The 25,557-nt window shown below is 37.3% G+C and overlaps 1 long non-coding RNA gene across 1 annotated transcript in view; it reads left to right on the top strand.

Annotated features, from left to right (window-relative positions):
- Nucleotides 1-25,557, top strand: part of LOC135575421 (uncharacterized) — a 72,365-nt gene that overhangs the window by 28,859 nt on the left and 17,949 nt on the right. The gene's annotated exons all lie outside the window — the stretch shown is intronic.

The raw sequence follows: 25,557 nt of genomic DNA, 5'->3' as shown, positions 1-25,557 counted from the left end.
GAATCTGATATTCCAAATCTCTATCCAGCATCAATTGCAGCAGAAACTCTCTCTGAATAATTTGCATAGCAACTGTTGCTAAGAAAAAAACCTGCAGCCTAAACCAAAATTCTGATAAATTCAAATCCTATCAGCATTTCCAGCAGCTGGAGAAGACTAAATAAACATAGTTCAAATGGCTGGCTTCCTCCAGCAATGGTATTTTTAGACGTTTCAAAGAAAAATAATGATTCAGAACACACAAATATTCTTGCTATATATAACCTTAGGGGGAAGGGGGAATGGCCATATCAAGGCAACAGGGCATCTAGGTTTCAGATGTGTTATCTGACCATGGGCATAATTAATGCCTGAAATCATATGCACCTGCTCAAGCAAAGTAACTGATACTTCTGTCTTCCCCAGGTTCAAGCACCTTTCAAGGTGTTGAAAAGGGGTGTTTCCACAAAGGCCTCAAAGTCAAAACATAAACTATCCCAAATTTATGAAGTTTTCCTGTTAAGAAGTGTTCCCAAGTCACAATTCATTCCAATGGAGAACCTCAGTTTGCTCCCCACACACCACTCCTAGTTGAGTTTTGATACACAGTAATGTATCTCCCCAAAGATTTCCTCTGGTGGAAAGTTTTTGCAGAAGTGCATCTCCATAGCATCTGGAATAGAATAGTGAAAGGTTAAAGAGAAGTACAGTGACTATTTCCTTTAGGGGGAAAACAAACAAACAAAACCCATAAATAAATACCGCCCCCCCCCAACCCATAAATGAACATAGCATGCAATGCATTGATAAAGTCACATGTTGACTCACACTAAAGTAGTGTAAACTGCCAACAACACTACTGAATGAGGCCAAACCAAGTAAATCCGAAATTATTATTTGTTTCAGCTAAGACCTCTTAAGTTTCAGGCCCTGTGGTGTGACTAGCCTATCATAGACAGTCTAGGATTAGCCTGTAGATAGGAATGGGTAAATTAATGGCTGGACTGCCCAGCAGAAGAAACTAAGTATCAGTGCAGTAAAAATTAATGTTTGTAGTTCGTTTTCTAAAACAAACTCCCATCAAGTAGTTGCCTTCATCTGCTGCTAAAGATACATTATTTTTGTCAATATCAGGTACAACTAAGTTGTTGGCAAAAAACTGCCAAAATAGAGAGAAATTACCCACAAACTGCTTCAGGACATACCTGCCTTTATAGCCCATCTAATTTGTCCTATTTTCATGTGAAGTAGATGTAATGCTTTCACTAGCACCGAAGGAAGCAGCAGTTATACACAAAAGTGTATAACATTCCACTCTGCTCAAAGTATCTTTTCAAAATTAATTCAGAGTATATTTTTCACTGAAAGTAGCTGGGGCAATAGTCTACAAGACCTTAGAGGCTTTATGAAGTATCTGAATCTTGGAAATCTACTCAGTGAGCTTTCTGTAGTTTACCTGTGATTTTTCTAGTTCCCTTTTAAGCTGTCATTTGGCTAGATTTTCTCTAGTTGCTGCTTTCCAGGTTGAACTGTCTTCCTCCATCAAAAATAACAAGAAAGGTCTCGCTGACTCTCATCCTTCAGATGTTGCTGCAAGAGTCAGAAGCAATATGTGTGTTACTGGTCCCCTTTTTTGTACCACTTTAAATACTGCAGCAGTTGAAAGACGTCTGTGTGGATGGGTCAAGTGGACTATCACTGAACTGCAGGACACAGCACTACTGTTTAGCTGGGTGTAGGTGTCCCCAGATCATGGCAAAACTGATATGTGAATCACTCCTATCCAGTCCTCCACTCCCCTGTGCTGCCAGGAAGCAGGAGAATGCAGATGAAGACTGGAGTTCTCCTGAGCTGGTGGAGGAAGACCAGCACCTTTAGATATGCTGTGAATCACACCTCCTGTTCTGTTCAGATGCAGCCAGAGTCTCCAGCATTTGCTTACTTCTGCTATGCACCCAGCAGTCCTCAAAGGTAGGAGCTGTATGCTGTGGAGTGATGCATTTTGAATTTATCACACTTTTTGCGTAACTCAGACCCTCTGGCACAAGCTGTCAGCCAGTGCAGAAAACTACAAAGATTTCAGAACTCATCTCTGTGTCCAGGAAGAATAGAAAGGATATTTTTTTTCCTTTGAATTTAAGCTTAATGTCCTATGTGTAACTCTTGATTCTATGGCACTGGCAATGTCTTATGAATATGAAGAATATTTTTTTACATTTTGCAGCCAATTAGTACATGATGGCCTAAGGGAAGAATCAGAGGAAATAGCCTAGACTTTGTACTCCCTCAGGGAAGAAGAAATATGACAGTGAAATATGTGTGAGACTTGGCCATTTGGACAAGGTCTAAACAATCTAGAAAACAGCAAAGGTAAGAAGCACAGGGAAAGAACAACATAGCAGGAATGAAAAGGGAAAAGAACCACAGGAGAAAGCAGAGAGACTGGTGCATCTCTGCACCCCCCCTGCAGGTCTGTCACCAGCATGACTGCAGGTGGGACCCCCATCCTCTCGTCCCATCATCAGGCACGAACTGCTTTCTGGGAAGAGCTTTAGGTTTCTCCTCCACTTTCTGTCATCTGCATTTCTGAATGAAGTGCCCATCCCCTTCCCTGAGGACAGCTAATATTTGTTTCACAGATGAAATAACTGCATAGCCAGAGAATCTCATGGGATATGAGTTGGATACATAAATAAGTTTGATGTCAGAGATTGCAGGATCCTTTGGTGTGCTGCATGTCTGAGAGATGTGTGAATCCCACTGAAAAGGGGTAGGGCTGAGCCTGCCCCTGGGATTGGGCTGGTTGTGCTCATGGGCCTGCAGGGACTTTGCATTCCCCTCTAATTCAAGGGCTGTGAATGACCCACCTGATTTTTGGCTACACTTTTCTCTGTTCTTGCGGATGTACTTCTGGGAATATTTTCATTAAGAGCAGCATGGTAACATATTGGAGAGAATACAAGCAAAAGAATGAGTAGAAAAATAAGAACATTATGACCAGCTATTGGAAGATTCTGCATCTCTAAGTTTTTGAAAAGATGAGACCGTAATTTAATAAGCGCCATTTTCCAACAAATAAGAGCAGCTCTTGGGTGCTTTTTGAAGGAGTAGATAGCTCTGTGTGAAAATATCAGTCTTCAGCTATGGACTACCATTAGATGATTTTTTCCTGCCTTAATGATATTTATGTACCTTTTCTGAGTGGAGTTTGGGCTGCTTAACCCAAGTGCAAAAATACAATTTTGTTTTTCTTGGTGTGTTGTGAATGAATGCTTTCTTATCAGTCAGTCTGGAAGCTGGGCATTTTGGGAAAATGTGCTGCATCCTGAACCTCCTGATAACTTCCTAAATGCAGATACAAGCAGCCATATATTCACATGCAATGATATGATTTAGGGTTGAAAGATTCATGATACTTTCTCAAAATACTTTTGAACCGTAGTTTGCATTAGTAAAAAAAAAAACCTTGGTGCATCAACAGCCTTTACCCTAAACACCAAATGTGAATGTACTTCTGCTGTCTCTTTCTTTGCTTTCCCATTGGAGAAGCCAGGTTTGCCAGCATCTTATGCAGGATGGGGCATGTGCTGAACCAATTTGTTTGAGGATGTTGTCAGCTGCTGGTGGCCTTAGGAGCTGGGGGCAGGATGGCATGGGCTCTGGTCCTGAGGCCTGTAAGCCAAAGCAAGTAGTAACTGAGGGTTAGAGCTTTGGTCCTAGTTTATTTTTTACTTTCAGTTATTTTTGAGTGTAATAAACTCTCAAAAATTACTTAAAGCTGTAAGTGCTGAAGATTTTGTGATGTTGCATGAAAACAAGTGTATTTCTGCCCTATTTCATTATATTAATTTGTTAATTAATAAAATAATAACAACAACATTCAGGTTTTTATAAAGCTGAAAATATAGGTAAATATTTTTATCCTGAACAATATAAATTCTTAGAGAAAATGATAGCACGTGTACTAATCAAAACTGTAGCACAATATTAACAGGGAGGACTGACAGTAGCTTAACATTGTTCTCTTAATACATGTTAATATTGTTATCCTGGACACTTAAAGAAAAAAAACCTACACTTTCTTCCATAATAAGAGGGTTTGTTTCTTTTCTATTACACCCATCTGGAAAAAATTGGGGAAGCTGAAATATAACCAATAACCTATTAAGAGCTCAGTACTGCATTTCCTGGGTATTCAAAATGCTAGTGTTTTCTAAAAGGAACATTTTAATATTCTGCAATGCAAACAAGGTCATAATGTCATGCAAATTAACTTCCAGATTGGAGAGGTCTCCCATTCACACATTCGTTATGCTCCATTTTCATGGATGCTGATGACATCAAAGCATTTAGTTAAACCCAATGTTTTATTGCAATAGAAGTACAGTGAAATGATAGATGGGTAATATGGTCCCATAATCGCATTGCTTACTGGCACATCAGCAAAATATGTTTCTTAATATGAATTTGACAGCTTATGCTTATTGAAATTAATGGTGAAACTTTGGTTGGCTTGGTAGTCTGCAAGAAGTTTTCAACAGTAGATGTTACATTGAAAAGCCTCTCTGAAATTAAACAATGCAGCATTATTGTAATATTGAGCAATAAAGTAGAAAATGTCTTTAATAGTGAACTTTGTTAATCAAACCTGCAGGGGAAAACAGTGAAGACGGAATAAATTATGAGCTCTTTTTTTTTCCTAATGCTGTATATGACAGTGGCTTTAAGAATAAGAGAATAGTAGCTGTTGGTGAGGCTTCTTCAGAGGCTTTGACAAAGAGTTTTCTGATTTCTTCAAATCACCTGTTTACCAGAAGTCATATAAATCACACTGCCACTATGAACAGTAAACGAACCTTCATAAAGATGTGAGATGCCAGTGAGTTGTGTGAATCTGTGTAGGTCTCCTATAAATGAAGCAGAAAATCTCTTGATGAACAAATATAAAATGCTGATAAGCCAGTGTAAAAATTTCTACCTGGGAAAGTCACTTTAGAATATTCTTTTGACTGGTTACCTGAGTGTTGTGGACTTGGATGTGTGTAGAGAGGTACTTTAAAAGATAAGTATTTTATGTGAAAAGGTCTCATAATTGTTGTTTGCTTCTCTATTCCTGTATTTCTAGCCTAGCTCTGCCTGCTTAAACACATTTGAAGGCAGAAGAGGTACTGTTAATTACTACAAGAAATTTCATTAGAGCCCTTCTCAGTCAAAGAGCTTAAGAGAGGTTAGCTCTTGTTTAAGTATTTGAAGGATGTCTGCACAAATGAACAAGTTTTACAGTTTGGAGTTCTTCATCCAGATTAATTATTTTTGCTCTGTCTTCCCAAGCCCTGTAGTGACCACGTACATTTCAAGAAAACAAAAGAATAAAATGCCTTGGAGAATAATTATTCTTATGAGAAAGCATAAAGTGTTCCAACACTGAATGTAAAAAAAAAATAAATAAATTTTTAAAAAATCAGATTTATGTACTACACAGAAGCTGCTGTGTAACCATTTTTTTCCAGAGGATATTTTTAAACTAATCAAATGCTTTTAATATCAGGGTACAATTACTAAATTTTAGTGACAAAATGCAAATATTGAACAACTACCTATATGTACATTTCCTACTTACTGTATTAAAAGGTTGGAAAAATCAAATTATTTTCACATAGAAGTGCTGGAAGTATTTGTTTAGAATTGGACTCCATTCCACTAATTTCAGTAAAGGTTTCAAGCTGGTGGGTTTGTTCCTCTGCGTGCCAAGTCTTAGCACTTGTTTCAGGATTCTGACTAGGCCTGGACAATACCAGCTTTGGAAAAACAGCAGCATGAAGTCTATACTCCACCAGACAGAATGGTTCCCTGATTCACCACAGAGAGCAAGAACTGTGTTGTGCCACTGAATGAAACAGAACTTCTCAACAAATTTTGTCTGTTGACCTCGTCATACAGTGTCACTAAACAAACCCTAACAGTTTCTATTTCTGGTGGTATGCACAAACTCTCAGCTTTTTACTAACAAAGGAAATCTTAATAGAAATTGTAATCACCTAGTGTGCTTTATTCCCTCTGTACTAATGCAGGATGGCAATGAAAGTTTAAAGCAGGATACTTTAGAAAAGTATAACGAATGTTTCTGACATCAAGGGAATTGCTGATGATTCCATTGCTGACCCAGTGGCAGGACATGAAGTTTTTTCAAGCTCCAATTATAAAAGTCCTAAAAAATTTAGATTTTAGCAAAATGGCTTCCTAATTTCTAGGAAATGGAGCCATGGAAGTGGAAGATTTTGTAACATCTAAAGAGGAAAAATACTGTGAATGCATAAACTTACCAAAAGTTATGAGTTTGCAAATAAGAAAAATAAAAATAAGATTGAATAAGTAAAAGAAAGAAAAAAAAAAACAATGCCATTGAACCTCTCTGGTTTTAATTTGTAATATGAACACTGCAAGGTTTCTCTTTGCCAGTCTCTTTCCAGTTGTTTACTTGACACATGTTTTTAAAGGGACAGATAGGGCATAGATACATCTATTCTGACTGAAACACGAGTTGTGTTAGTCACAGCAGTCCCATCTCTGCCTGAGTGGTCCAAAGCCTGGTGGAGAAAAACATACATTTTCTATTGGTGAAGCTTTGGAGTAGATAAAACTATTTTAAGTGCAGATGAAATAGAATATACATGAAATAGCTTTGAAACTGATTACGCTTGTGATGACATTTGGAACGTGGAAGTCCTGTCTGCACCGTGACAGCTGGGTCCTGCTGCTCGTGGGCAATGCAGCGGGGTGGGAGGTGGGACATGAGGCCTCTGTGCCACACGGGGACACCCACAGTGTCCTTCCAGATGGTCTTGAGGGAAGGCAGCCCAGTTACACACCTCTTGTCAGAAGAGGAGCTGACTCCAAGGTAGCACTCTGGGAATCTGTTCAGAGATGCCAAAGTCTCAATTAATTTGCAAGAGAGTACTCCAGGACCTTCCCTTAGGTGCTTCATCTGGTCTGTGAATTAAGTGCTGATGCCAGACTCTCAAGAGCAAAATCTGTTTGTTTTGGTAGATGGCAGAGATGAGAAACTGCCGAGCGATACATGTTCCTCTCCTTTCTTTCCAGCTTCAGCAGGTCACCAAAACCCCTTCAGGTGTTTGCAAGTTATTAATTTCTAGGCATTTGTCCCAAGGAGGCTGAGTGATGGCTTAGGCTCACCACAGCTGTCAGCCACCAGCTCTGAGAGGAGAAGGAAAGTTTCTAAAACTTCCTCAGCGTGACAAACAGAGCACATTGTACTCCTTACAGCAGCAAGTATGATCAGTCTTTACCTTCCAAAGTTTCTCTATCAGCCATAGTTTGCTCTTTTGGTTTTTAAACCCTGTCCCCTTCTGAAAACCTTGTTCCTTCCAAAATTTAATTCAGGGTCTAAATAAGGCAGGTGACTTGTTTTATACTTACAAGGCAAGAAATTATTGACTTTGAACCTATAATGTGTGTGCTGTGAATAGATCCTCAGCATGTATGCAGTTGCATGGGAATTGTGCTTAGTCAGCAGACTTCAGGGAAGTTTTCTACAACAGTGAGTACCAAGAAAACTATTAGCCAAGCCCAAAACCTGCTGATGGGGCATTATTTCAGAATGAGCAGGGCTGGGTGTGATTATAAGGTTAAATGAAGGTGGATAGGTCAGAGGAGCTGCACTGCAACCTGGTGTTCAGGCTGAAGTATTAATGAGGCAGCCTAAGAGGATGTATTTGACAGTGGGCTCAGAATATTATAAATACTGTGTTGTCTTTGAGTCTTTCTTTTTGTCCTTCTGGATAATGCAACTCAATTCCCCTTTCTCCAAGTCTTTTTCATTATCTGAATTGAATCCTAAGTGTTACATTCAGAGCCTCTTTGCCTTTACTTAGAATTCCTGAGAGGGAAATGTCTCTTGCCAGGCAATTTTCAACTCCTGCTAGAGTAGGCTGAGTTGTTTATCTGGTTTTTACTTTTCAAATGGTTAATGATAATGAACTGTAATTGAGAATTGCTTTGGGTTGATTAATATGCGTGTTGTCATCCATTTATCTCCCTGTTTCCTTTGAAATCACCTTCTCAAGAATTCGGAATGATGTTTGGTATTCATTTTTTTTTCTTTTCTTCCTGCCTTCCTGTTAATATTTGCAGGCTTTTATTTGGTACTTTTTTAGAACAGAATTCTTCTAATGCTTTTTCTGAGCAAGTTTCTGAATCTCTCTTAAAATTTTTGTTGCTGTAGGATTCTTGATTTTTAGTCACTCTATTATAGGTTTTTAAATGTGTTTCCAGTATATGAATAGGAATAGAAAAAAGTTCTATAGCAAGCTATAAGCAAGCTATAAGTGAAAGTTCTAAGTTAGGTTTTTGTTATTAACACGTCTAGACTTGCTGGTTTAAGATTAAGAAAACAAGATTTTATTGTTTTGTCTTGACCAAAAACTTGTTATGGAATAACAAAGTATCTACATGACTGTTTAGTTTTTGAGAGAGAGAACTTTGTTATTGCTGTGCACAAGTGAATTCCTGTAGACTTGTTTTTTTGGCCATTCATAGCATCTCTCTGCTCCTCAGCCTGTTGGAAATACTGGGTTTGTGGCTGAATTACTGAGGTGTAGCATGGGGCTCATCACCTCCCTGATTCTGTATAAATTAAGGAGTGCTGTACACCTTTGAAAAACTAATCATTAGATACTGCTGGAATGTTGTTGCATGCAGGTAGCTCAGACTCCTTCCTCCATCAGGTGACCCCAGCCTCTGTGCTTTACAAGTCAGTGATGCATCCTGAGGATCATCCTTTGGACCTGTCCTGGGTTTATTTCGAAAGCTTCCACAAATAGCAAATCTGCTTTCTGAAGCAATGCTCAAAGAAAGTGGGAAATGGGAGCTCAGCTCTGAAAGCCTCATTAGTGTGTTTCAATCTGAGTGATCCCACATGAAAGAGTAAGAGGACTGTATCATTAGCAAGAGAAACAAATTTTGTTCACGATCATTCACAGTTAAATGGAGAGCTGAAAATAATAACAGATGAAAACTAATATGAAATTGTGTTTATTCTAGTTCTATTCATCCTAATTTTAGTCAGCCTTGTGAGAACACTTTCCAAACATCGGGTTTGGAAGAGACATTCCCATCTTTAAGAAAGCCAAAAAAATAAACATAAAGCAACAACAAAACAATCATAAATATCTGTAACTATTTTTATATGTTACATTGCTTGTTATTTCCTGAAAGAAAAGTTTAGTATTATGGTCTTAATGACAGCACTTCATTGTCAGCTATCCTCTCTTGAAATACAGCTCCAAACATCATCAGTGAGAACCTGAAAATCTAGTTCTAAGAGTTTTCGACAAGCTCAGCTCTAAAGATGGATTTGACTGTGGATACCCCCTGATTCAAAGGAAGCTTAATTAAAAAATATTAAGTCCTTCTCTAATGATTTCTACCTCATGTTTTAACATGGATCCTTCCACTTTCTGTATAAGTTCTCATTGTTCAGGCTTTTGACCTACTAGCTATGACCAGGACACTGGCAGAAAGAGCTGTGTGCTTTCCTTCTGTATTTTATTTGCCCAGGTTTGTCTCAAAAGTTTTCCTTTCCTTGGAAAGTATCACTTTTTTAGAACATGTAGAATACCAGTAGAATGAAGGAGATAAGTTATTGCTACATGACGGTTCTTAATATGGTATTTTGTTTCACATGAAGGCTTTTAGGAGTGACCAACTCAGAGTTTTAGGATGCTATTCAGATGGTGAGTCTGAACGCAGTATTATGATTGAGGCGGCTTGCTGCAGCTGTTCAGCCTTTGTTGTCACACCTTTCCACTTTGTTTTGCAGAGAAATATTTCAGGGTCCAAAACTGCATTAAGGGGTTCTCAATGCCCTGTACCTTGGTGAAGAATACCCATGCTGCACGGACCCAAATCAGCTGATGTATATTCTACTTTGAGTACCTACTTGTGCACCTAGCCAGTGTCATTATGCAGAAGTCAAGCTGTCAAGGATTTAAGAGTAGGACTGTGCAGAACACCATGAAGCTTCTGTCCAGGTTCGTTTGTAGCCAATGAAGGCAACAAATAGGGGTGTGTGTCCTGGCGTATCTCCAATAAATAAATTAATAAGGCTGCTGTTGTTTGCCTAAGTCATGAGCTATCTCTTCTGTGAAGTGTGTCAAAGACAAATCATGTCACTTTTGACTGCTGTGACTCATAAAAGGAAAAATATTTATGTATCATGAAATCTAGCCTTTTGTTTTTAAATATTTTCTCTTGTAATTTCATCTCTGTTACAGCATTATTGAGTTTCTTTGCATCAAATTACTAGACATCATAACTCTTGTCCTTATAGTGAGTAGAGGTTGAGAATTGTTTTGACTATTGTTTCTGTTCTGCAATGCAGACTCCAGTTCGACCCCTGTGTGCATTAGCAAAGCAAAACTTGTAGTTGTGCCAGTTTGCTCTGCTTTCCCAAATGGAAAATAGGCAGGAGAGTACAATTGTATAATTAGAAAATATACATTTGTATCTATCCCCCACTGCTCTGAAAGCAGCTTGCCACTCTGACTCTTGCAGGTGGAAGAACAGCTGTTTCACAGTTGACACCCGTGCAGCCCCTCGGCCAGCTGGCAGGAGAGGTCCGTCATTGCCTCCCGCTTGAGTTCACAGATGTCCCCCCTGAGACACGTCTTTACACAGAGGGTGATCAAACTGCGCCAAACTCGGCACTGCTGTTCAGTGCAATGGGGGAGTTACGTGTCTGTGAGCTTCTGTTGACGTGCTGATAAAAAAGGCACAGAACTGTCTGGGGTGTCACATATAGTGTGACAGAGATTTAAACAAGCAGTTATGTGGACTGTGATTTACGGTGTGACTCCCATGGGGACTGTTTTTCACTCACAAAACACAGAGAAGACAGTGCTCATGCCAGCTCTCGTTGCTGCTGCCTGCATGTATCTCCTCTCCTAAACAGCCTTGCTCAGGCCACTGTCCCACGGGGTCGGTCCCGGCTGTCCCAGCGTACTCAGTTACACACCCTGTCCCACTTTGGAGGAGGAGTCAAAAGAAAAAGTGGAAGGGTTTATGGGAAATTTCAGGGGTAAAAAAAGACAATTTATAGTTATTTGTTATTCAAGCAGGCAGTGCATCCTCCCCTATATATTTTTCAGAAAGAATCGATGTTCAAAAGAGGATCAGGTAGAAAATAGCTGCTCTTGGGCACTTACCATATCACTTTGTGAGCTGTAGACCAACAGTGTTGTAAGCAACACTGGTTTCATTTTTCCAGGCGTGAACACTTGTAATGCTACTTTTCCTAGATGCCCTATACAATGCTCAGTTTGCTACAGTTACCTAGTTTTCTGTTTTTACAAAAATCACACTGAATGGGCTTTGTAAATTGATAATGCATTAGCCTCCTGTGAAATGTGTAAGCCAAGGAAATTTTCCATGAAAAATAAACTATATGCTTACCTTGCCTATAGGCATACAGACTAGTAAATGCCAGACATTTCTCTTCCACAGTCCTTGACTGCAAAGCAGTGTGAAATAAGGCTAATTGATCAAGAATTATCATAAAGGGTAAGGTCATTGATTGCCAGAAATACTGAAAGTTTTTTAAGAATAGAACTTAAGAGGAAAATAACTCCTAAGAACAGAAGTTTTATGTGTAATCCTGCACTGTTTATTCCAATTGAACAAGCAAACAGCAATTCAGGATAGAAGCTCCTGACCAAAGACACCCTCCTGACCAAAGGATCATATTGGTAGCCCCTCTGTTCCTGCCAGGAAAACCTATACCCAGATTCCTCATCTTTCTTCTATACCATCCTTCTACCTCTTATTGCACAGAAGCCACAATAAAGAAAACCTTTCTTGTTTACAGCAAATATGGTTGATTTCAAATGGCACAAAGGGATTAGTCTATAACAACTGCAGGTCATTTTTAAAAATAGCTGGGTAAATTTTTGTTTTCCTTACAGAAGGGGGGAAGGGTTCATAATAAAGCCAAATATATTCAATGTGGAAGAAGAAATACTGTAGTGATGTCTTTCCTCTTTCTGCAAAAGGGCTTTTAAACAAGCAATTTTTTTACTAATTTGGACAATGTAATAGAAACACACACATTATAAGAACTTTTGATGTGTCAGGTTAATAATCTGTTCTTTGTTAGCACTGAGACACTTCAGGGTGTGTGTTATTGACTTATTTTTTTCAGGTGTCGAAAGCAATGCCTTTGGTTCTCTTCTCTCACCTTAGGTGCGCTCCAATACTGAATTAGAGCAGCCAAGCCCTTTAGGGTTGGAAATGAGCTGGCATGGTGGGACTGTGCTTTGTGGGACTTGAGAGGTGAAATAAATCCTCCCCAGAGGGCTCTGAAACAAAACCAGCCACCAAATGTTTGGAGCGAATGTGGGTCAATCAAAGATTATACCATTGTATCAAGCAAATCAACTAGTTCAGTAATTACAACTTCCCTTTTCAATATGAAGGGATATTTTTTGGTTTGCAGAGTTTTTTTTGTTTGTTTGGCATGGGGTTGTTGTTTGGGTTTGTTTGTTCATGGAGTTTTTTGTTTGTTTTGTGTTTTGTGGGTTTTTTTGTTTGTTTTCTTGTTTTTTAATTCTAAAGTAAAGCGTAAGTATCTGCTATCCAGTAACATGACAGTCAGTTGTCCAGTTGAAACAGGGCTGAAAGGAAGGACAGCAGGCTTGGAAAGATTTCTTCCAACACATGGATTAAAACTTTAAAAAGCAAGCAAATTATTTCACTTCTCTGCAAATTCATTTCTAAAGCAGCCAGGCCATACATACAAAAACTCACTTCTGATAACTAATTCCTGTTTTCAACAGTGTGGCTGTAGGGTGGTTAAACCATGATCAGTTGAGGCAGAAAGGTGTACACAAGCAAGAGTGAGCCTTTGCAGCTCCTGCAACACCAAATATTGCACTGTTTCAAGAAGGCACTGTTTCTGTAGTTTCTCATGCCTCTTCTAAAATGAAATTTGCTTTCATGTGGCAAGGAACAAAAGGATTCTGAACAAATTCCCTTCAGCTATGACAGGGTGGAGGAATCCCAAAGCAACTCATTCTCCTTTCTTTTATCCACTTCTCAGCTACTAAGTACTGCAATGATGTTTATCTAATAACTCCATTCTCCTTGAGGCATATTTTCTATTAATAGTAATTATCTATGACTTACAATTTGTCTTGAATTCTCCTTACTAGTGCAGCACTTGAACTGATTATGTACTCCCACTATTAGAATAAAAAATGATGTGACTGCATTCTTAATAACAGCTGCGTATAAGTGTGTGCATAAAAATATCATATCTTCTGAAAGTGAGAGGTGTTTCTACCCACAGTGAGGTGGATGAATGTTCACCAATTGCAGAATAAGTGGGATGAAGAGGCTCCTGACATTCTCTTTGATGAGATAGAACATCTCCTGACATTGACTTGCATCATTTGGAAGATTCAGATCATTCTTAGTATATTCATATATTATGGAAACTCGGAGAACAATTATAGTTTTGGTATTTATCTGGGGATTTTTGCTGTAATAAGCATGTAATAAGGTAGACCCTGATGTGAAGAGTTTACAGTATATGTAGAAAAGACAGAAATCATTATTGTATGGAGTCCCCAGATGTAAGTTCCAGAGAGATCATGAACGTCTCAAGGTCATGGGTGAGACTTTTGACAGCATCAGGAAACAAATTTAAATACCCTTGATCCTGGTTTAGTGTCTTTGCTATAATGTCCTATATCTTACTGGTTTCCTTTTGGTAACTGAGAGTTGGATCCAGTATCCAGTTGGATCCTGTATCTGGATTGTGGTTGAAATTGTATGTTAGCTCTTCACTGCTTTGAATATTTGAGCAAATCCTCCTATCAGGTAGGTGACTGCTATCCTTTGCCTGTTTGAAACAGGAATTCAGGTTTTGCTAAATACGCATAAGTAGGTTGGAAAACTCCAGCTAAAAGAAGAGCAGGTGAACTTTATTCCTCTGCAAAATTGTAAAATGTGTCATTTTGCAATTATAAAGCACTTAGAGCTCCTTGTATGGTTGATAGTCTGTAGGTAATTAAAAAACATGCCACAGAAGAAGGAAGTTATGAATTCTCACTTTTGTTCTGTCTTGACTCATCTGACCTTGGAAAGTTGTGTTGATCTTTAAAAGCCATCTGTGATTTTGAGTGTCATATGTACATACACATGTACATACATACATATGTACATACAACCTTACATGAAATTAATGAGAGTTAGAATTTTTCAGTGCATCTGGTGCTGAATGTCATATTAAGCTGGTGACCCTGCCATCTTAGTTTTCTCATCAGTTAAAAAACAGTAAGTTAAAGGCACCCAGCACGTGTCTATTTACCTCACAGGAATGAGGTAAAATTAAGCATTTTACCTTGAAATATCTATTAAGAAAAATACTGTTGTAAAACATGGCAAGAAGAAAAAAAAAAAATGGTTTAAAGTTATTGTTCTCATTTTAAGCATTCTTTAAAAATTCATGTTAGGAAATAGTGTCAGGTCCTTTGGACCTCAATCTTTCCAGCTTTATGTTTCTAAATTCCCTTGTTTCCTAAATGGATAGTAATTTGCATTCCCAGATCTGATTTATAGATATAATCAAGGCCTTTTTTATGAAGGGCATGGCTTATTCTCATTCATTGCAGCTACAGGTGTGGTAGTGGTTGAAGAAAACTCTCAATATTTGGATAGTTAAATGGGATGACGGGTGAACAGTACAAGCCTGTTTGAATATCAATAGGTACAGTATTTCCATGGGGAGCGAATTCAGTGATGTTGAGCCCACCCAGCAAATTAAACCAGAAACAAAAATTTGCATAAAACTGTCTTGAACAGATGTTCATCAACACAATGCAGTCAAAGCTTAATTTTTTTTTTAAATCAAGAAGTATAGTACAACATTAGTTTATTGTATTTGGTGGGGGGGCAGTGGGGTGGGATGTGTAGCTTAATACCAAATCTACACTCACTAAAAAGGTAGAGACAAAAAAAAAAATCAGAGAACCCTTCAATTTTCTTTTCAAATGAACAACTAGCAGATTCTAGACTGCAAAACACACAATTACATTTTATTTTGTTAAAGTAATAGATCATTCATAACAGAAACAGAACTAGTAATATTGCCTGTACCCTGTGGTGCTACCTATCATTACAATATGTTCAATTACTAATATATTTAATAGGTGTATAATCTTGCATGGAATGTTGCATTCTCATTGATAATCTTAAGAAATGTTTAACAGAAATGCAAGTTTTCAGAATTACATAACAAAAGCTATGTCAGGTAGAGAAAGAAACTGAAAGACAGAGCTGATTATGAGAGAAATAATAATTAATTAAAAGTAATTAAAATACATGGAGAATTTAGGTTGGAAGACTTCCACTGTTTTCTGTCGTGCCATTGGAAGTAAGGTGGTGAACTACATGGCCACCTTCCTCCAGCTCAACCTGCAGTTCTCATGCTCTGCAGAAAGGAGTGAATGAGACTTGACATTGCTGAAGCCTTTGGAAAATCGTGTTTAAAAGATACAGTGAAGCTGGCTTATGTTGCATTAGAATTTACTGACGGATATCTGAATAAATTTGCTGCTTCTAATTGTTGAAAAATTTGCAGTTGAATCTCAGAATTGTTGAATGGAACTAGCAGATAGGTGCTAACCTACTCCTCAGTCTTTGCACCTCTTTACTAGTAATAGCAGTACCTAACATTGTTTTAATAAGGCCACAAAGTGAATTTTTTTCTGAAAGGTATGTTTACTTATGAATTTCCGTAATTATCTTCTCAGGTTAACAAACACTCTCACAATTTTTTATATTTAGCGTAATGAGTGAAGCCCCCTGAGCTCTGAGAACATTGCTTTCTGATAATTAAAGTAGGACTTTCATACCAGATTTTAGCTTCCATTAGGTAACTGCAAATATTGCACATTTTGCAAGGAAGTAATGAGATGGAAATATTAGGCCAACAAGCCTGAAGCAGGAATGATATACTCTTCATAACACTCAGTGTGAAGTTCAGTAGCCTGAATTGCTTAGAATGCTTTGGAATTGCTTGGGAATTATTTTCCCAAATAGTCTTTGGCTTAGAAATTTTGAATACAAGCTTATTTGCTTAGAAATGCTGGATTTTGTATTAAAATAAGGAAAAAATAAAGGAAACACTGAAGGAAATGTTTGTTGGACCCTCCTCAAAGTGACATTTACAGCCAGTAAATTACCTAAGGCTCTGTGGAGTAAGCAATTGAAAATGACAATTACATTTTGAAATTTCTCTAAATATTTCCAGTGAGAAAACACTGATGATAAAGAGAGCAAGTTAATAGGTGTTATTTAGACCCAGTTTATCTTGATCTAATTTGATGGCTGACTGAGAGCTCAACAAGACTGAAAATCCGATGATATCTTAGTGCTGAACCTTTGACTCATCAGTGCTTTGTGACTTATCTGAATACACCTTTATATGCTGCATTATAAAACATACAATCATAGTAGCAAACCCAGATAGCCTTGGAATATTTAAAATTTACAAATATGTTTGTGACACTCTTGTAACCAATCACTTATTTTTTTACGATAAAGTATTGTACACTGACATTTTTCTCCCTTTTTTCTCCTAGCTCTCCTTCTCGAGTTGTTCACCACAGATTAGTCCACACTTTTTATATATATCTAGTATTTAGATAAATGGCATTGGAGACTTTAATTGCAATTGTTAATCCAGCTGTAGCATGATGAGCTGTTTTAGAGGCTTCTCAGCACATTTGCCTGTGCAACTGTTCTGACTGGGTATATCTCCTTTACATACTACATTTTCTGCATAATTACTTTGTCATAAGGTCAATTAATCTATACATTTGCCTGGCATGTACAGTATGGAAAACAACTCTAGCATTTTATTACTTAAGTGCACTGACTCTCTTATTGACCTGAAAGACTGGGTTCCAGCAAACAACTGGCAATGTCGTCAATAAACCATGTGCTATGGGCGTGTAATTGTGTGCACTGAAACAAGAAAGGAACACAAGTGTGTCTACAAATTAAATAAAAGTTCTGTAAATTACAGGTCACCATAAGCTTTTTAATTAATCTGTTTAAAAGTGAAAAGTTAGAAATGAGTTCTTGAAGGAACTGTTGTGGAAAGGTACCTTTGAGCCATTTGTCCTGTGTTGTAAGACACAGTGACAACATCCACTTGATCTGAGATGTGTACAAGGTTATGTAATAATGAATTAATATTGATTTACTATAAATATCTGTATTGAGATCTGATCACTAAGTGACTTTCACAGGCTTCTCCTTTCGTGTGAATAGATATGCATTGGATTGGCACTAGTTTAGAATTTTGGGATTTATACGTGGCTTCTTCCTATTTTATGGAAAATTGAAATGTCTTTACCTCTTATCCTCTTTACAGTTGTCTATCTCCTATTTAGAACTTGCTGTGAGACAAAGGTAAGGACTGAAATAGTATGTAAACTGAGAACATATGGTGCTAATGGAGAAAAGTTCATTGGCAGTATCATGTGTCTGTGTGACTTATTGTGAAATAATGGTTTGACTGAATGGTGTGCCCAAAAAGGACTGTGGGATTTAGGACTAAGGTGGTCGCTTGCATGCACTTAGCTGCATGGATGTCATCATAGTCTGGAACACTTTCTTTCTACCTTTAGAACAGCCATCAGGAGACATGCTGATATTCCAGCCTCCTCATGGGAATGCTTTTATGAAAGTGCTTTGTAACAAGAATACACTGTCTCCAAAATGAACACAGCATATTAGATTGAAAAAGTAATACACTCAAAAATTATTTTATTTTATAGAAAAAAAAAAAAAAACAAACACAATAAAACTACTTAGTGCACCTTGTTTCACTATTTCAAGATATGGCTTAGCAGTAATAAATACATATTTGTGAACAATGTATTCAGCAGCTGAAAAAAATGTCATAGTGATTTGTATTTACTTAGCCATGTGTAGAAAGACTTCTTAAAGTGACAAAATAGATGAAGTAATTGTACAGAGGAAGTTTGGGCTTTTGGAGTTATGAAAGAAAACAGTTTTGATATTTTGGAGTGCTGTTTGAAATAACGAGAACTTTATAGAAATGCAAAAGAAATGCAGAGATGACTGCCATGGGCTGGAGTGGATAATAGTAGGTAATGGCTATAGTCTTGTTATAAAAGCCACAGCTATATGTGTCCCATATAACTCAACAAATTACAAGCAGAGTTTGCTATTCTAATTCTTAGAATGAACCAGAAAAGACAAAAAATAACCAACTGCTGTGATTTTCAGCAACCCAAGAATCTGTGAACCAGTCAGTTTCACAGGACTGGGACATTCTTGGACACTGTCTAAGACAAGAAGAAATTTTTAGGCAGACTCGGCAGTCAAAGCTGCTTTGTTTGATAGTTGTGAGAGTGGCAGATGTGTGGCCCTCTTGGACCAGCCAGCAGCAGCTCATCACCAGTAACGCGGTATTACTTGCTTCCAGGCAGTGTCTGGAACAGACGACCTTTGGCTGCAAACCAATGGCTATAACCATTCTCTGAATGTAGGTCATAATTCCTCACTGTTGTGTATGAATATCTGAGCTGCCTTCTTTTCTCCTTAGACCAACCAGATTACATTGCTGGCACACTCATGGCACTTTGTTCACTCAGTTTGTGCCCTAACTGAAAATTTGACAATCTTGATTGTGTTCTGTATCTGTATCTCGGGCAGTATCTGGGATGGTTGCCATGGTCCTTTCAGTGTGCACTCTTCTTTTGGAGGCCACCTGCATTTTTGCATTGCAGTTGGTGCACTAAGTCTGGTATGTGGGGACCGTATTAAACGTTGAAAGCACTGTAAATTTAATCTTCAAATTTACAGCAGGAACTGTTGCATTCTCACAGGTGAGAGTGAAAACGCCTCCTCTCAAAGTAAAGGAGTTCCTGTCCTCCAAAGTTCTGCGTAATAAAAGGTGTGTCACCTCAGGGACACTATTCCGGATGTGTGTCCTACATTTCGTCATTAGTTCCACTGCAAACTGGTGTTTGTACAATCGTTAGGAAAGAACTAACTTACATTGTAGATAACTAAATTCTGATTAATTTCTGTTGAAACTGTTTCAAGGGAAAATGGGTCTCTTCAACAAACAAAACTTTTGTCCACTGGAGAATCTGTGGTGTTGTGGTTTTTTTGTTTTGTTTTGTTTTTTAGTGGAATATCACCTACCTTCTTTAGGGAAGGTGTTTTGGGGATGGTTATACAGTTTAGACACAAACCTAAAACATTTATCCAGAAGGATTAAAATGAAGAAAAAAGATTTGGAAAACTAATGCTTAGATTTTAATAAAGTCACAAAATAACTTACATGATTGCTCTGGTTTAATCTATGCGGATCAAAATCTCACAGGGAGGGAAGGCAGGATCATTTCTCTGTCTAATTCTACATTTAAGCTTTGTAGTGCAAGAACCACTTTTGCTCCGTTGTGTAGCTCCTTTACACAGATGTAAGCTGGGCCTTGGTGTGGGACGTGCTGCACTTTGCAGAAATAAAAACCTTACTCAGAATTCCTCCTAGACAGAAGAATCTGTGTTCCATGTAAGGAAAGCATTCACATTAGGTTAAGTGGGGGTGACACATCAGTGGCGACACTGCTGGTGGCCATATATTGACCTAGCCTATCAAGTTTTTATTTAACTATCTAGAAATGTATGCAGAATTATACGAGAAATGACAGAGGAAAACTGTTCCCAACAATTTCTGAGGGAATGTTTTACTGTCTTTAGAATGAAAGCTGGTGGGTTTATATTCCCCTGAAAACTATGTAAAGGAAAGTTGCGCTGACTTGAATGCTGTTTGCTTACCAGGTTCTGTGTTTTATTGATAGGTGACATCATGTCAGAAAGGACTGGAGAGAGACTCCTAAATCTAGGAGACTCTCCGTATTAAAATTTTGTTGATGCTCATTTTCATGTGGCATTTGGCTTTCATGAACATGACATGTCAGCTGAAGTACCTTTAGCAGAAACAGTTGGGATTGCACTCAAGTCCAAGTATTATTCAATTTTCACTATTCCACTGATGTGAAGGAACTAGAAGATCCACTGTCCTTCAACACCATATAAAAAATTGTTCTTGGATCCATATTTTCTCTGTAGTCATGCCAACACCTTTACCATCTCTTCAGCCTTTAAGGCAATGTGAGTAGTGCGGCACATAAGGAATATGTCTCAAATGGTGAATGTGGGTCTTGTTACTGTCAGTGTCTCTTCTCAGAGACCATTACAAGTGACATTTATTTTGAATAATCTTGATGTCTGAACTGTCCCTCGTATGTAAGTAACATGTAGGTAACAAAATCCAGTTTTGCCTTCTCCTTTTAATACTAAAATCAGAATAGTTTCCAATTACATTTTTCAATTTAGTATATCCAGGAATTATTTTGTCCTTGTGAGGGTGTCATGGGAAATGTTTTGAGATTGCTGCAACTTTAAATGTAACTTGTAGAGAGAAAAAGTGTTAAGTTTGCCCATCACTGACCTGAATATTTTCATGGTGATTTCATAAAATTAAGGTGCTCATTTATAAAAGTCATGACTCCTTGATCAGCCCCCAATTAAGCACTACCTTGTGAATGCATAAATTGCTTTCCAATCTAAAAATAAAGGCAGGATGTTGGAGTCATGTGGATCTTAACTTCTAGTACGGCTGGAATTAGAGTTTTAAACTTGCTTAGCTTTGTTTGCCGCTTATTGGTCCTGAATAGAGCACATTTGCCCAGTGGTTTTAATTTATTTCAAGTACACAATAATAATGCTGTGACTGCTCTGTAAAGAGCTGTTAATGAACAGATCTCAAACACAGAGAGTGGTTTTCTGATAAGGAATTTGTGCATGACTGCAGAATAGAAGTACAAATAGGTAGACTGTGTATAGAGCTTCTTATAAAGACATCTGTGGTCTTTCTGGCTTCCAAGTGCCTGCACCCCTGAGGGTTTTCTTCTTTATTCACTGTTATAATCTCCTCAAGTTGCCTCAATAGGGCAGATAAAGGATGGTTTGGTTTTTGTTTTCATTCTTTAAAAAAGTACTGCAATAGACATTACTAAGCATAACATTTAAGGATAAATTTGCCTTAATTTGTGTAATTTCTGAAAGTTGTAGAATCTCATTTTTTCTTTAGCTGGTCTTTTTAAGGAATCTCAATCTGTGATAAATGGATTTATGTAGCTTTTTGTAATAGGTTGCTCGCTAATCAATTTAAGTAATACAGTACTATTACAACAGAGCTATCACATAGGTTTAAAACCTGGTATTTAAAACAGCTGTTTAAATATGGCACCAGTTAGTCTCAGTTATTTCCTTTCACTTTGGACTTATTCAGTCTACTTCAGCAGAATTACTCCACTTTTATGGTGTTGGAAGTAACATCGGAATAAAGCCCTTAATGTAGTAAGGGTAAAACTTACTGCTTTGTCATATTGATTTAAGAATCTACCGTAAAAAAAACCCTTTATTTATTATCAAAAGCAAGAAGTCTGGCTCCAGCTGTCTGACTTCTGTCAGCAAAGGTTCTGTCCACCTTATTAGAAATGGACTTTTCTGTGGAGAGACAAATACAGTATAATCTGCAGACAGATATACTTGAAGTATAAATATAAATATTTCAAATCCAAGACTAGTCAGGTGATGTGCTTATTATTTCTTAAATCAGGAAGTAATAATTTGAAAACAGGAATTTTATGTTTGCTGCACTGTAAAATGTTTTGAACTATTTTACAGAGCCCATATTCAGTCTTATTAAGGTCTTACTCCACCTGTGAGTGATTCAGCAGTTTACTCCTTAAAACAAAACCTACCTACCATTTCCTGGAAAATAAGACCAACCGCAAGAATAAGCCTTAGCATGATTTTTTAAGGATTTTTGAGGATGCTCAAAATATAAGCCCTAGTTACAGTTTGTAAAAAAAAAAAAAAAAAAAAGTCAATTTAAATAGTGTCCAAACAGCTATGCATCTAAAAAAAGTAATAAGTTTTGGAGCAAAAATTATTATAAGACCCTGTCTTATTTTTAGGGAAACAGGGTAGAAATGTAAACCAATGAAATAAGATTCAAAAAAATTCCAAAGGTAACATTAAATGTACTGATTCTCCATGCTAGGCCTGCATTGCAGAGATATGAAGATAAGGTCATTTCTTGCCCTCAGTCCATGTTTTGAGCCCTGGGTGTCATTAGTGCAATCTTTTTCATTCATGGAATCCACAAGACACCCATCGCATACCACTCTGCTCACAAGCTTTTACTTGTATTGAGAGATTTAATACCTTTTTTTTTGTTTGTTTACTGTTGTAATGATATAGTCTCTTTTTCTGTTTTGAATTCAATTACTTAACAAAAGAGAAATTCTGCTCTTGGCAGCATGTAGTACAGGAACCAATTCAGTAGGTCAGTAGGTAATTCAGAGGCTGCACGCTGTTGCAGGTATGTATTTCTCAGCTATATATTTGTTAACACTAAAACTAGTCTTTGTTAATACTCGTTCAGTTACTCCTCAGGGCTGTGTAGCACATCTGGTGCAACTCAGTAACACCTTATAAACTGTAGTCATTCAGAGGCCATTTTCTAAGTAGATTCATTTAGCTCACAAAAATCTGTAGGAAAACAAGTGAGAACATTGAAGAATGTTTCAAAATAAAGTGTACTTGGTTAAAATTTAAAACTGATTTAGCTTTAAAAGAAAGCTTATCTATATATTTTTCAAATTATCTGAGTTTCAAGGAGGCATCTCATACTAAGCAATTAATCTTGTTTTCCCATGAAGATTGGATCAGGAAAGAAACAGAAGCATTTACTCATCTAAAAAGGCATGGGTGGGGGTGGAAGCCTACCAAGTATTAGTCCGTAAGGAATGTATAACTCGCTAAAACTTGACAACGTACATTGATTACATTTATTGACCAAACCCCATCTTTTTGATCATACAAAGATATTCCTGCTTTTAAAGATAAGTCTATTCCAGGGAAATTCAAATAATTGAAAAAAGAATTAGTCTATTTCTGATCATATTTCTAGTCTGTCTCACCATCACAATTTTTCCCACAGACTCATTTTTAATATAAGTTCCCGAGGAGATTGCAAACATTATTGACTTAAATAATAGTTGAGTCAGATCACTTGGTAGACACGAAGATGAAAGCAGACAATAAAAGGCATAATTTGAGCTTTAGTATTTGTCTTTTACTATGATTTGTTTCACAAGCAGATAGAACCTGTGACTTCTTTGCTGAGAACCTGCATTAAAATCTCATAACTATTCCCCACATCTCTGACAGTAACATCATGTCTTCATGTAATTTCAACCAGCACACTGAGTTTGTGGCCCTTAGAAAAATCACCCTCTAACAGTTGATGTCTCCTGACTTTAACCAAAGCAAAGCTGGTATTCAGTTATAGTAATGAAGCTTTTTTAATGTACAGGAATACCAGTTACAAGTATTCTAGTAGAGAGTTTTAGATTATTAGTTTTGCATTACAAGATATTTCTATCTGCTCTATGAATACATAATTAAAAACAAAGCAGGTGTGAGGTGGGGAAAAAGCCTTTGTAGCAGTGCCTGAATATATATGTGGCCTGAAAAAGGCTTATTTGCCTTAAGGCATGTAAAAATTTAGTACCTTAAAACTATTTGAGATTACTCTTATGTATGGAGTAAAATATAGTCTAGTCATAACTGAGGTCAGATATGTTGCAACGTGATTCAGCATAAATGCATGTTACATGGTTCAGGAAGTTCTGCAATGACTCGTGTTGTCTTAGTTTTGTGTAAATATATTAAATAGAGGAGTTAGGGTTGTTTCCTCACCTGGGTTTGAAAGATCGCATATATTTTGGTTTTGGACGGGATTTAGAAAAGTGTGTGTGTTTTTTCTTTTTATTTTTTTTTTTTTAATTTATTTTTAAAAGACTCTCCACATACATGAAATTCTGTTTCCTACTTTACAATTGTGGGGATGATTTTGGTTTCTTTGGGTTCCTTCGCTTCTCTTGGTCAAACTTTCTGTTTTAAGACTCACACCTCAGCGTGGCTTGGTCACTAAATTCCGATATCCTTCACTGACACTCAATTGCAGTCACTTGCATCAAACTGCTGTCTGGAAATGAACTGTGGATCTTTATTCTTTGTACGCAATCATCGCTCCAGCCATGGCTGAGTGATGATGATGGAGTAGCAATGCAGAAAAGAGTAGGTCTCTCTCCATTCTGCCTATAGATAAGGACTATTTTCTTCACAGGTTTCTCCATAGAGTCAGATGACGGACAGCATTTATGCAGAGATTTGCAAGGCTTTGATTGCTTACTGATTAGAGGAAAATCCTGCAAGAATTAATTATATAAAGAAGGCAGATGAGGAATGCTCTTCTTGTCATGAACTGGAAGAGAAACAAGAACATAATGAACTCAGCAATGACACAGTCACCTCTGAATTTTGTTTGCCTATATATAAGAGAAAGGCATTAAGTTAGTAACATGACAGGCTCAAAATATCAAACCACTGGACAGTACGCACGTTTCTGGGGTTTATCCAGCTCGTGCTTCAGCTTCTGGTGAGGTCTGTCTTCTGAACATGGTAGTGGATGATCTCAGGGCTGACCTAGCTGACCGCTGCATGCTTTCTATTTCTTAGACCTGCTGGATTTTTATTTGGTTTAGAAAATTTGAAAAAATAATGGGGGTAGAGTAAGCATGGAGAAAAGCACAGATCAATAATACTACAGACAAATGTGTAACTGAGGTTTCTACTGTACTATGTTAATTCTGTAATTGTTTTCCTAGGTCTTTTATTTCTTGTAATTCTGATCAAGCAGAACACATTTAAAATTAATTTAAGCTACACTCTGTCCCTTTGAGGGGTTTGTGGGCTAAAACCAGAGCATCCTTTCTATTGGGATACATAGGAAGTTAGGTTAATGCTGAATAATGTATTAGCAGAGTGCAACAGAGCATGGTAACTGCCCATCTTCTCCCCCACAATGTCCTGTTCTGCACATACAAATTCCCATCTCACAGCAACTTTAGCTCTCGCTCTTCCTATTGAAATACAGTCAAAAATACTGGAAGAAACCCATATCCCCTCATTTTCATTTTTTTGTATTGAATAGAGAAACTTATTATTTATATTTTCTATAGAAATACATAGGCATATATGCATACATAAATATATACATATATTTATACAAAACTTTTCAATTTATCTGCTTTTTTTACTGTATTGCTTGTTTGGTTGGTGTTCAACAATAACCAGGATTGTTAAGAACTGACATTGATTTTAAGTAATTACATTTATTCTAAGATATAACTTGACATTATTAACATTATTATTGATTACACCTGTGAGTCTACAAAGCATTTAATAGGAAAAATACATATTCCCTTCCTACCATTCCAACAGATATGGAGAACAAACCCTTGTCTATCTTTTCCACATGAAAAGCTCCTTTGAAAAATGATAAGCAGTCTTTATGCTCATGGTGAAATACGCTATTAA

The sequence above is a fragment of the Columba livia genome, chromosome 14 (genome assembly GCF_036013475.1).
Source record: "Columba livia isolate bColLiv1 breed racing homer chromosome 14, bColLiv1.pat.W.v2, whole genome shotgun sequence".
Lineage (NCBI taxonomy): Eukaryota > Metazoa > Chordata > Aves > Columbiformes > Columbidae > Columba > Columba livia.
Note: the sequence above shows the minus strand (reverse complement) of the source record. Positions and strands in the feature narration are given on the sequence as shown.